The 14,846-nt window shown below is 31.2% G+C and overlaps 1 protein-coding gene across 1 annotated transcript in view; it reads right to left on the minus strand.

Moving 5' to 3' along the window:
- LOC111001314 overlaps positions 1 to 12,635 on the minus strand; it is a 35,254-nt gene extending 22,619 nt beyond the window's left edge. The window contains exon 1 of the mRNA XM_022271178.2: positions 12,481 to 12,635. The gene's annotated coding sequence lies outside the window, so the exon portion shown is untranslated. The remainder of the gene's footprint in view (positions 1 to 12,480) is intronic.
- Positions 12,636 to 14,846: the final 2,211 nt, after the last annotated feature.

Here is a 14,846-nt window from a genome sequence, read left to right on the forward strand (position 1 = left end):
GTAGTAATATGGGTTCATTCAAGCGGCGGATAAAATGGCTGAAGCTTACTGCACATCAGGTGGGATTGCAGCCAAACCGATTACTGTATGATGCTACTAAGAAGTAGTTTTAAAATATTTACTAGCTATCCTACTTCACAGCTTTATTTAGTATAGTTTATACTTTAAATGTTCTATACTGAATGTTTTATCGTAGACAATGAGGCTATTAACGTTCGTTTGCGTGATATAAGCTGCGGAAGTAAGGCCTACAGATAGGGTTACCCACCATGTTTGTTTAGAGTTAAGTTATTAGAGGCAATTTGTAATACGTAAAATATTTTATCTCGTGGGATCCATATAAATATATATGTATATATTACATAATATATACATAAAATATATATGTATATATTACACAATTTAAATGTTATTCTAAATAGGCCTAAAAAAGTGATTAAGGTAAAATTTATTCCACCCAAGACCGCATAGGCATCCCGAGCCCGTTCAATAACTAGCGCCATCTAGTATGACTGATAAAATCAGAATACGTAAAAATATTTACAGGTTCGTTAAATATGCCCTGCGCCCCTAAGCAACACAGTAGCACAACTTGTCGCAAACAATTAATGTTCCGTTAACTGTCGCAAATAATTTGGACACTTCTTGACTGGCCGAAGACGCGAAAACGACATGCTGTGGTTCAGTGAACAATAATCAATTCTATATTTTATTTATCAAACTTGAAAATGTTTGGTTTCAGGCGCATACTTCTTTATTTTTATGGATTTATGTGCGATTTCAATTTTGAACTTAAAGCGAATTTCAAACAGCGATGTGGAAGGCATCGGAAAACCACCATTGATTTTTCCAGATATCATTATTAAGAAAATAACCATGATGATTGCCAATCTTCAAAATAATGGCAACTATATGTATATACATCTACTAAATAACATTTATTTTATATTTATAAGAATCGACAACCCTAACCCATAGACAACAGTGTAGAGCGCACCACAAGGCGGGCAGAGCGCGTTCACAGTCAAGTGCAATCAACCTGAACCTCATTGTTCTGCAGATATGCGAATCTATACATACAAGAAATACTTTATGCATGTATTCATAGAACAACATGTATATTGAATAATATCGTAATTAACAAGCATTGCTGGCCTAGTGCCTTCAGCGTGTAACTCATCCCTGAGATAGTAAATTTGAAGCTGTGCACCAATTTCTTTCTATGTGCGCATCTAACATTCGCTCGAATGGTGAAGGGAAACATTTAATACCTTACACCAACGGCGACCAGTCAACGGCGTATGTCAGGCACAGGAGGCTGATCACCTACTTGCCTATTACATTGACAAGTGATAATGAAACCAATATAGAAATCTAAGCCCCAACTAAACATTTAAAAGATTGTAGAGCTCATGCATTTTTTTATCGTAATTAATCTGATCATGCGCAATGTATAGTGTTCAAATTTAAATATCTACCGTCCAAACTATGACATTTTAATATATAAAACGTCGGCGTTGTTCGAACACGTTTAACTCAAGAACTGCGGGACCGATTTGGTTGTATTTGTCTTCTAATACGAAGTACGCCGGATTATAGACAAAATATACGTTAATTGTGACCCTAACACTAATATTACAAAATCGTAATATAGTCTTATAGTCTTCATTATAAGCTGCGCCAGTCTTGAAGCCCTAAGCGATAAATTGCACATAAAACGTTGAGATTATAAATGTCTATACAATAACGCACATCGTCAAAATCTTGAATTCAATATTCACATACCAGTTCTAATAAACAAATATGGGTATAAAAATAATATTACTTAATATGAAATACTTTGTATTATCGCCCAATACATTCCCAGTTCATGTTGTTTGGTTTTGTCGGATGCACGACCGAGATATAAGCAAATAAATGGACAGGAAAGCTTTCCGATATCTTACAATGGCAACACAAAACGTTTCTAGTTATATTAGTCTATACTCTATAGTAAACCGTTTGGAAAACAAATAAAGTACCTTATTTGATTTGTAGTCGACTTAAAAACAATCTATTCTTCACACAATGTATGAGGACAATGCTTGTAGTTAATTTAATTTAATGATTATAATAATGGTCCAAGAGCCCGTGAGTGCCAGACCTTCGTCTTTATATAAAAGCTGAAAATTTTTCTATTTGTGTGTCCCTAGTACAGGTAAGAATGATCCCCACCCATGAAGCTGATAGAAGTTTGGCAGATAACAGGTAACAAAGGTGTATAAAATTCCATCTCAATTTTGTCATAAAATAAAACTTATTTTTTTTATATTTGATTCATAATAATATCAAAACTCGCGTTGCTCAATGCCAGACAGTTAGTATGGTTCCAACCCACTGCCGGACACCCTTAAACTATTATAATTTTTAATTATACTTACGTTATATTATAAAACCTAAATTTTATATATAATTTTTTAGGGGCCTATTAATCTTCATTTACAAAATTGCCGGACAGATTCGACGGTTCTATCATCTTGCCAGACGTATTCAAAGTGAACAGTAGTTCGGAGAGCAAGGAGCGTACTATAGGAGGATACTAAATAGTTACTACCAAGTTTTAAAAGTAGGTATTCGATTTGTCATGTTCGCAAATAAGATTTACTTTAATATATGCATGTTTTAGATCCAAGATGTGTGTCCAGCAAAGGGTCACCTACTTGTCTATAAAGAAAAATAATTAAGAAATATACAGAAATTGGAGATCAAGATCATCAGGGGCTAAAACTAGTAGCGCCATTGGTATTTTTATTACTTTCAAGTATGTTTAGTGTGTGTTAATATATTTTATTACAGATCTGCCTGCAGGTTTTGATGGTATGTATGTGCGCTGTGTTCTGATTTTTTACTCAAATTGAACATAGAGGTCACATCAGCCAATTTCCGGACATGTAATTTAATTTATTATCATTATTTTAAAATAAATTTTTAAGGCTTGTGCTTTCATCCGGTTATAATATCATTAATTTAATAATATTTTAGATTTAAATATGTAAGTGTGCTACGATCTGCTTTCTCTATAATTGGATTATATTAAACATAAAGTTTATGTTTATCTTTAACTCTTCTCAACAACATAAATATAATTCGTACAATTTAGTTTTTTTTTAGTATGTAATAAATTTCTGAATTCCTAGAACATTGTCTATTACAACTAGAAGCCTCCTAACTAAATCGTCGAAATCCTGTTACAGAACACGAATTTGGAATCGCAAGAAGTCATAAAGTAAAGAGTAAAAAAAATGATGTTGCCATTAATTTTTTTACAACGGCTCAAGTCGTAGCATAGACGATTTGGCAGACAGCAATTACGCCATATTCGAAATTTAAAAAACAAGGGTAAATAGAATGTAAGCAGGTTTTAGTTGTTCCATTAGCGCCATCCATTTTAAAATGTTTACATAGAATTTATAAAAAAAACGCCACACCGTAATGCGTTCTATTACCAAGATTCCAATGGTAAACGCTCGCAAAGCTCTCAATATTGACGCATTCCACGCAACTCGGGCAAAGACCGTTAGTTTAGTCTCACAATACAACTTCGTACGTTGAGGTATTACTTGCTGTTATTACAGTAGACTTACTGTGGATTTTTTTGAAATTTAAGGACGTTTAAGTGGTCTGTAAAAAATGAAGCATGTATAAGTGTTTTAAGTTTTGTTCCTCTTTATGTGATTTTTTTATATATTTAAACAACTAATACAATGATAGCTTAGTTTATAATACAACACGAAGACAATCCAGTAAGCCAGTTGCGTTAGTGGTATGTAGTTGTTAGAAACTTGGAAACCTTTAGGAGCCTGAAATTAAGAATACCGAGGTAAGTTGATAGGTAAAAATACCATTGGAGACTAAAGCTCATAAGGGCTGATAAAAATGAGTTTTAATATGGATTTCAATAATACTATCTACTGTACTTTATAGCAATCTACTGTTATGTTTAAACTCTGATTTGCTCTTTCGCGGTCGTAATGCCAACAAGAAGTAAAAGATTTCGCGCAATTTGTATCAAATTAGTAATCGTAAATTTTATGGTTTTTATACGTACCTGGTTACTGGGTTTTATGTTTGCAATAAATTCTGTTTTTATATTAAAGGCTATGTGGATAATTGAAGCGTTTATTTCTTGTGGCATCTTTCGAATATTTGTTTAATTTCACTGTTTTTATACTAAATTTTTGCATATTAGAGATAAGTCAAATCAACAGCCGTGTAGATTAAATCGTAGGTAACGTGTTCTCCTGTAACTAGTTAATGACACGACCAAAATCACTAGATCGGATCTAGTGCTCAACGGCCCTCAACTGAGCACTACCTGTATGTGGAACCAACTGCCCACTGAATTTCCGAAACAGTTCGACTTAGAATCCTTTAAGAAAAGACCGTATCAAAGTTACCGTTAAAAGTTCAGGAACACACTTGCATGCCCTCTGGCAATATGAGTGACTTTGGGCCGTGTCACTAAATATCATGATGTGTTAAATAAAAAAAATATTCCAATATGGCGGCCTCAGCCAAGATTTGAACGCTAGACCACTATCTTTGGAGCCACTACTCAATAAACGTTAATTAAAATAACAAGTAAAATTGCATGTGCATCTAAGATCGTGCCGCGTTTCCTTCAACTGACACAAATCAAAGAATAATTGACACGCAATATTAGCTTTTTATCTGTTTGTCGAACCTTTAATATTCATAAGGTATTAGATATGGAAATGAAAGCTGTAAAAAATAACACGCAAGCTTCAAGATAAGACACGCCGTTTTGTAAAATCTTGTTGACATTAAATAAATGTTATGTGTATACATATATCTTGTTATATTAGTTCCTTTGATTATATACTTATAGCAAGAGATTACACTTACTCATTTACTCACTTATACCCACACACTCTCTCATGCACGCCCTCTATTTATTAAAAAAAATGGGATACGTTGATGAGATTAAAAAAAAATTGTAATTGTAATTTGAAAAAAAATATGGTTGGAATTAACGATTTAATTTGTTTTGATAGAGCTGGGAACTTTGATACATGTTTTTTTCGTTAATGGTTTCCCAAACCTACACATTATAATGCATAGTTTATAATGATTAAATATATGTTTATATTTATGTATTTTATTAATCATAACAGTCAAATATATTGATAATATTTACAATGTTCTTAGCCTACATAGTAATAGTAAAATAATCAAAAATCAACAATTACAATTAATTATTTATATGTGTTTATTTATGTAAATATATTTTAGTTTATTATTTATAATCAAAGAAAAAATATTAGGGCAATAGTGTTGGAAGCTGAAGACCACTTTTCGGTATTTTACAGTACCAAGTTTATATACCTACCCTTTATCTTATTATTACGACATTAGGATAATAAATATGACATTTATAATACCATATAATATTCATAATAGATAGATCTGTTGATAGAAAACGTTATAAGGATGTTAAAAATGTACTTGATAATGATTAATAAAACACTAAATCTAAGTAAACTAGTTTTAGCCTAAGTTACCTAAGAAAATTACTAACTTAATAATTTAAATACTATGGAATCTTTTCTTGTATTTCATCCTTAGTACATTTATTTATTGTTTTATAAAATGTATGAAAGCCGTAGGATGACAAATTAAATAAACAAACAAAATGAGAATGTTTACTACCTACCCAAATGTAATATTTCTTCATTACTGTCACAGACTATAATGCGTATATTGAAAAAGTTTTAATAGCTTTGAACTATACACAGATATAAAAGATAGTTTTAATGTCACGTAATAATGTTTATTGATATTATTAACGGAAAAGTTACTCTGATTTAATAAGATTAATGTTACATGTGACGTAATAGGAAAGTGCGCGCCAGACCACGACAATGCACTTTATTTCCTTTTTAAGAAAAACAAAAGTTATATTTCAAATATTATTAATTGAAATTGCTTCCTGTAGCAGAAATATATCGTGCGATGATTATGATTACGACAATAATTAACACGAATTAAATTTGGTTGCATGTTGATAGTTATTTTAAGTCAATTATAATTGAATATTTAATGAACTAGAAGGAGACAACACTATTTCATTCTAACAGAATTATTTTTTTAAAACTAGCAATATTTATATAAGAGTATGTATCGTTACCATGTATATAATGTAGCAGTAGCAGATATATTAAATAAAGTAAAGGAAAGTAACAAGTAAAATTATATAAACCACAATTTGGCATGCTAATCTTGGAATTCGCGATTCACGTAAGACATTGGAGATTTACGTATAGAAAGTTCAATAAATTTCGCTTGACTTTGTATTGATTTGGTTTTTAAATTGACTTCACTGCGTCGGTGCGGCCACACTTAAAATTTAATTTAATCCCGAACTACGAAACAGGTAGGTGAGATTATGATTGTGCATGATTGAGTGTAGTATTACCCTATAATTCAGAATCGAAACTTAGCTGACCAGAAGGCAAAATAGCTTAGCTAGCTTTTATTGTGTGCCCATTGAATGAAAAATCCATTCAGAATGAATTCAGAAGTACAAATGATGTTTCGTACACATTTCATACATATGTATATTTTGTAACTACGTTTAGCAAGACTATTTACCAATTTTTGCTGGTTTGGTCACGTCTTACTTTTAATATGTTAGCTCATATTACGGAACACCTAATCTTATTTATAATACTTAGACTCGAATAAAATATATACGTAAATTAAAGTTTTTATAATAATGAAGCGTTAAAACGTAATAAGTAAACAAATTTGTTTAATCTATCTTTTGTTTATGATCAAGCAGACCAACTTCAAATCCGTTTCGAAGGACCGCGCGTTAACTGTAATGTACTGGGTAAAAGAGAAAAGCTATTATGTTTCTAATCTATTAAAATAAGTCTGGGGTGATTCATTAGTATATACAATCTGAGAAGTGCTGTTTATATTGTAATAATTGAGCACCAGACACAACACAAAAATATACATATATAATATTAAATCAAACTGTATTAAATAAAGTTTCAATTTAATATTATTTAGTATATAGTGTTTGGTTAGGTCTTTAGTGTAGTTTTGGAAGCCTCCAGCATAAGTCGTTGATATTTTTCGAAACTACCACACATTGATTGCTGACTACACCTAGGTCCTCTGACCAACGTTGTGGTCTAAATATTCGCCGATGACCGCTTTTTCATACAAAGGTTCGACTATTACCAAATATTGTTAGTTACAATAACGAATGCATATTTACCAAATCTAGGTTCACTTAACCGAACCTCATTAAAATTCGGTATGTAACATTTGTTTCGAAGCTGTAACTAATACTGTAAATGACCTTCAAACCAGAAAGATTGTAACACATCCATTTTCTTTGTATGTAATTCGGCACACTAAAAGTGAACGCAACGTGTCAGTAAAAAAACTAATATTGTCAATACGTTTTACGTGTTACTTAACTGAGTCGAGTTTGTCACGTACGTAATTGTATAAATAGAGTTGAACTACTTATTTAAATAGCCTCAAAGTTGCAGCCTTATTCATTTTAAGCCTCAAATAATATTTAACATTTTGCCCTTAGTTGCAATAAATGTATAATGCACTTTATCTCACGTGCTTTTAAAAAATACATACCTACATCTTGCAAGCCCAACAAACGATATTGTGCCATATAAAGATTTTTACAGTAATAAAAATGTTCTTAGTGGTAGAAAAAAATATCGTAACCTTTTGACTCAGAATATTTATATAATATTCATAAATAGATGAAACTGTTTTGGCAGGAGTTTGGTTACAAATCATAGTTTTATAATATTACGATTATTGTTTCGACGAGAATTTGCGAACATCAATAAATATATACAGCCTTTGGAAAAATATTGGAAGAGTTGTTCAATCACTTAAAAAAAATTATATGATAAATTATATGATTATTATGAAATTATTGATTATTTGCGGAAAAATTATAATTAACATTAATTGAATTACTTAATAATATATTCTAATTCTGTGATGATATAGTGAAATATGTAAATATGTATCTTTGTACTTTTTAATTGGGGTTGCCTATAAGAGATCGCTTAGTAGCGATAAGCCGTCTGTTGCAACACGTTTTTTTTTTATTTTAAATATGTGGCAAACAAATATTAATAGAATTTAATTAATATCAGGCACAAGACCTTTTCTTTTGAAAACAAGTTGTGATACTTCGCAATCCTTATGTCTCTTAAAGATGTCACAGTTTGTTTAACACGATCCTATATATCACTTCTTTCGTAACACAATGATTGGTATACAATGGAACGCCGGATCTTTAGCAAGTGGATATGCGAGATCTATAGTACTGCCGAAATAAGGCATGCGTAACATTAAATATTAGTATTAGTACAACCAATGTTCATTTATGTTTTAAATAAATAGTCTTAACATTATAATACTTGAAATAATGAAAATTCTGGGAAGTAAAAATCACAATCCTGACACTGAAGATTCTATACGCGACCACATTAAAATGTCACGGGCTTATTTATAAAAATTAAATTAAATTATTATTTTTATTTCTTATTATTGCTATTTTTTCTTTAGATTTTACTTTATTATATATTAGTTATATTACCTTTTTGTTTTGAAGTTTTTGTTTTTTTTTTTTGTTAATTATTTTGCATTTTTTTTGTACTCTACCCTCTGTTGGTGTTTGTTTTTTCGTTGTTTCACATTAGGGGTGCCTGGAAGAAATCGCTTGTAAGCGATAAGGCCGCCCGTTGCCTTATATCTTTTGTAACCTGTTTTTTATTTGTTATGTGTATGCAATCGCCTAAAATCCGATTTTTAAGGACGCGTTTTACATATTATCACTATAGTTGAACAAATATTTTATTTGTTAAAAATGTTATTTTATTCACTGAAAACACTTTTTACCGGATTGAAGCTATGTTTAAAATTTTCATATTTCATTTAAATTACATAGGTCATGGTGACCAGGCACGCTGTAAAGCACGCGAAGCGTTGGAAAAATTTAAAATTATGTTATATAGTTATAAGTTTAATAATACATAGCTTAAATTCGGTAAAAAGTGTTTTCTTTAAATGTGTAAAAGTATTGTTAATCAACGACAATACTATATTTTTAACTTCTTTTCCTAAATAGATAACTTTGACATTTAAGCTTATATGTTTTAATTGATTTCTGTCGTAACACATACAGGAAAATATGGGTGAGGAAATGCCTTAGTTACAAGTTAACTTAGACTATATTGCTTAGTTAAAATTGCCTACAGCAGAGATTAATCACGTACCAACGCATTTATAAGTTTCGCATGTACTGTGAAAGATTCCAACGCACTCCGCATATTATACATCCCTATCCCAGATTAACATCTGCACATCAAAACAACATAAAAAGCGCTGCCGAGAATAGACATAAAATACGTTAGATTATTTATTAGTTAAGTATTATGCAAACGGAAATGCACATGACTCCGCCAGTTTTATTACACATATAATTATAATGCTCTGTGCAATTATAAATAGGCTTGAGAAAATGGCTTGAATGTTCGCGCTGAGACTTAAACGTAATGGACACCAATTTGTATTTGATGTAAACGGAAGGGCAACGCGCTTAGCGGATTCACTACCAACTTACTGCTAATCTAAGAGAACAATCATTATATTTTCTACTTACTGTAATTGCTAGGTTGTTGTTACGAGGATTATATCGGTACTTTTATATCCTAAAGCTGTCTAACGATAGAACTCATTTATGCGATATATACCTTCCAGAGATTATACAATATATTTTCGTTAAAAAAAATATAACTATAATAAGGTTAGTTCAATTATTTAGCTTTTGAATTGAAAAATGCGAAGTGGTTTAAATCTATGTTTAGATTGGACGCGATGGAAGATGAACAATCGGCACCAACGACCCCAAATGAGAGGACCGACCTTTCCAATATTGCTGGTTCCTACTGGCTTCAGGCTTGTGTAAAAAAAAGACATTCCTTAGAGGATTCCTATACCTATGAATGGGGTTCCTACTATCTGTTGTAACTTGTAACGGATATCTTGATATTTTTTTTATATAAATCATGTTATTTTATTGATATTATAGCCTTTTTTATTTATCATTGGGCACAATTTATGCGGAGTAGAAAATAGATGAATATATGACGACTTATTTATACTGTGTACTTTTGTAGTCACTGATAATTGGATTTATTATTAACACGAGTTAAGTTCGGTGGCGGCTCTAAATGTATATGTTCTTATACAGATACTGATCAAGAGTTCTGATCGCCCTTGGCTGTTTATCGGGATGCGCCCTCATATATTTTTTTTGTTGCAAATTCAATAGTTTCTAAAAAAATACAATCTGTGTAAATGAGCGAGAGCGCTGTAAGTTTTTGCTGGTGTAGTGTGAGATCCAGATCACAGTTCATTGTTTTGTCTCTGTCTGAAATATGCAGGGGATGATGCATGGGATCTAGCGAAGACGCGATTTCAGCGCGCCTAAGGGCCTAAGGGCTAATCAGGCCCTGTTCTTATATACTTTTAAATTAAACACTATGTTTGAAACTTGGTAACAACTCACTGTAATCGTTTATATGAACATACATAATATTATTGGTAAGGTTCATACGCTAACAAAAACAGATTAGGCTTTTCTAAGGGTTCATAAATCTAAGTGACACATCAATCAATACAAGTACAATCTTGGTTGCCTGGAAGAGATTATTATTTGCGATAAAGCCGCCCGTTACATCCCTTGAATTTTTATGCATTGTGTTATTTATGTTTCTTTTATTGTAAGTATTGCAACGAAGTGTGAATATAAAAAATAAAGTACAGTTTTTGGACATTATCGGAAACTCTTGTTTCTTTTTTTTAAGTTTAACATTCTTATGTTTTATTAGAATTAATGTGGAAAAAACTAAAGGGCTCATTTTGGCTTCAAGTGCGACGATTGCTAACATTTGGTTTATGCTTCCAATTATTAACTAGTTACTGTTAGTTTACATAACTACTTTTCTTATCCGGTACACTCCTGACAGAGCAGTCTTAATCGCTATATAGAAGTGGTAATAGAAGGGGCAGATATGATGCATTTCACGACGTTCCGCCATCGTTGCCTATTAGAAGTCATCCTGCTACACTGACTGAGTGAACCTCCTACGGCAAACTTGATCTGATCAGTCCCACTTTCCCCTAACATTCATCCTTCCCCATACAATTCTTAAATAACTCATGGTTGTATAAGTATTGATTAGTTAAATACTCTTTCCAATTACAATGTACTGTTACGCTATAGCTGTAAATTGTAATTGTATTCTTTACTCCGCCCAACTTCAACTGAGATTTTATTTACACACACACGCTAAATAAAATGATGAGTGCCATGGACACCCCTGGTATGTACAGGCCTTTAATATTATGAAACGCAAATTTAAAGTCTACCAAAAAGGCCATGTGATCTTATACGACTCCATTATCCGGACTACCGTCATTTGGAGATGACTTCGAAGAGGTAATTTGCTAGAGGCAGAAAACTTCTTAATATGAGCTCGATTGTGGAACATTAGGCGTCGAGTAGATATGTATGGAACTCAGTATGTACATATATATTTATGTGTATTTAATCAGCGAGTGCTTAGACTCATTAGATATTTTTATAGTCTCAAGTCGGATATAGTTTTTCCGGAATTTTAAATGCAATTCACGAAAATTTGAATTACGAATTGCCACTTCCGAGAGACCGTCTTAGGTGAATAACAAACGATCGTGCTGTCATTAAATTCTCTGTTGGAACGGAACGGAAGGTGTATGACGTATCTAATAGGTATTGCTTGCGAAATTGATCGAATCATAGAAAACATCGCATAATTTTATTAAGTAATTTCTGCAATCAGCCATAATCTATTCATAGATGAAAAGGGAGCTATGGTTCCGCGTTGTAGAAAGGTAGGACGTTTGGATAATAGAAGAAAGTTTATATATAATTTCAAAAGGTTTTAGATAAATCTAGAAAATTAGTAAAAAGATTCGCTACGTACCAAAATATCTGCTAATTTAAAGTAATCTAACGCCTTAACAAGTAAAATATTATTCAAATGATAAATAATATTCAAATGATGAACAAATAAAAATATCAAGTTCGTACCATTGTGAATATTACACTTAGGTTTTCGCACGATATTATGTTTAATGTATAAAACTATTCAAAAGTTCGTGGTTTTTTTGTTAATAAGACTAGCATTTAGAATATAATAATACCTTTTGAAAAACTAATAATATTATTATACATAATATAAAGTATATGTATACCCATAAATATATCCGATATGGGGCCAAAATTATACAATACTATCAATATAATGTACTTAAATGTATTTATAATATTAATAAATTCTGTAATATTTTATATTTCAAAATTAAACCAAAAAAACTTACCACTACTTATTGTATATCAACACCAAACTTTGTACCATTAATTGTACTCATACATCACAATTAATATTATCATTAAAACAATCGCACTAAATCGTAAATTTCATTTTCCCGCGTCTCCTAAGAACGCATGCCGGCGTGCACTCTCCCGCGCAATCTACGAGCAACTGGAATTCAAACAGCAATTTATAGTTTTAGCCGTGTCCAGCAGATTTTTCAGCCTTCACAAACTCAATCTCAAGCCAAAAGACAGCTTAAACTAAGCTGAGAAGTAGTTGAAGCATAAAGTGAGGGATTTAATGAGCTTATTTTCCTCTCTTAATCATTTTCCGATGTATGATTTATTTCGATATACGCTTGAACACTTTTGCTTATTATTTCATGATGTTTTATGAATTATTCTACTTTAAAATTTATTTTGTTAGTTAAATTAAGGTGAGTGGGGGGAAGATTGAACGATTTTTTGATGAGGTGAGCAGAGTTGTTTTTGAACTTCTTGCAGAACAATATATATTAACCTGTGCTGATTGATGGGTTTGATTAGTAAAGAGCAAAAACTATACTTTTATATAATATCAATAACATATTGTTAAATTGGATCCGAAGCAGAGAAAATAATTAAATAAAAAAATAAAGTTGCGACTACAAAACAGGGTAAACATGAAAACGTGACGGGGAAAGATTGAATTTGTTTTTCTAAAATCGTTTAAATTATTGTAAGATGTCGTCAACGGTTTTAAGTCGATAGCTTTTAATATAGATAGCCCAAAACCCCATTCTTCCAAAACTTTAAGGCCATTTGCTAATCTTATTTAGATTTCATGAGCAGCCGGGCTTTTAAACTCCGTTTTTTTCAAACTGTTGTAACAATGCGTTTATAATGTAGCAATGGGTATTTCATAAATTTTAGTTGCTCCAAATGTTAAAAACCTTCCTTTTTATCTTTTTCCATAACTTCGGACAATAAGATAAGATTCGAACAAGAATCGAAATTTAATATATTCAACATTATTTTTTAATTTACAGTAATGTATAAATAATCCTGTGGAAATATCAACTAAGTAGGTACGTTCCCAGTTTATTTCCTATATTACCAGTTAAAGTTTGAGAATCACTGAACTTTTGTATGACACTTGGTAACGGAGTAAGATATTTTCTTTGGGTTAAGACGGAAGTTCCGATTTTTCCTAAATTACTAATAATAACCGCATTTTAATATTTGTAAATTTAAAAAGATAGTTCATGGTAAATACTTGCAACCTTAATTACTAATTTAATTGATTAATGTATATATATACATGTGTGTGTGTATTTATATATATGTTTATTCTTTTCTTTTTTTTTGTCATTCGGTTTGATATGTGTATGTTGTTTAGTGTGTAATAATTTTATGTATGTAATCAATCTGTTTTCTGTTTGTGTACCTAAATGTGAAAATAAAATAAAATAAATGTGATTTCGTAGAAGAACTAAGAATAATAAACTAACTAATGAAATATTTATATGATATAGTCGCACCCATCGTGTAATTAGAGTTACAACACATGGGGTAAGAATAAATCACTTCAAGATTACCTATACCAAAAAATCACGATGCCGGAATCATCCAAATTCCCGCCCTCCACGCACTCAGGGCTGCTAACTTCGAATGTGGTTTGTATCCTTAGAAACCGGTGGTTTAAACAAAATACCAGCTCTCAAAAGTTCGTGTTAAAATTGGTGTTACAAGCGATTTATTGTCTTACCCCATTTTCCACTTTGCCCCCAGTTACCTTATAATAAATTTTCTTTCACAGATATATTATTAATATAATATTAGTATTATTAATATGAGTAGTTACGTAAATTAATTAAATTTTTACGTCTTACTTTCGCCTATTTTGCTACTTTAAACGGTTTAATATTTTACGAAGTAAAAACGCATATTAATTTTATTTATTATTATTTATTATACGCTTAAAATTACCTCTGTTTTGGATCGTTCTTTTAATTAATAAGATTGTAATCTACAGTAATTAATTGCATAGGTAAATATGAGGCCAAATAGATAATATAATTCAAAGAGATACATCATGCAAATAACAGAAAATTGGCGCAGAACAAGTATTGTTTCATTTCATTGCTAAATAAAGTCTAGTGAGATTGGTGGAGTGAGTGGTAACGAAGCACAAACACCAGAGAAATATGTTAGTCGAAATTATTTCGAAAAACGTGTATAATAAAACACAGTTAGTTACGTTATAAGCATTACAATTGTTAGATTTGGGGTACCTTTTAAGTAAAAGATATCTGTATCAGGGACCTCTTCCATAACAAAACTATATATTTTACTCAAAATAGGTATATAGTATATATGCGTAAGAACATGA

Source organism: Pieris rapae, chromosome 19, assembly GCF_905147795.1.
Source record: "Pieris rapae chromosome 19, ilPieRapa1.1, whole genome shotgun sequence".
In the NCBI taxonomy this organism is placed as follows: Eukaryota; Metazoa; Arthropoda; class Insecta; order Lepidoptera; family Pieridae; genus Pieris; species Pieris rapae.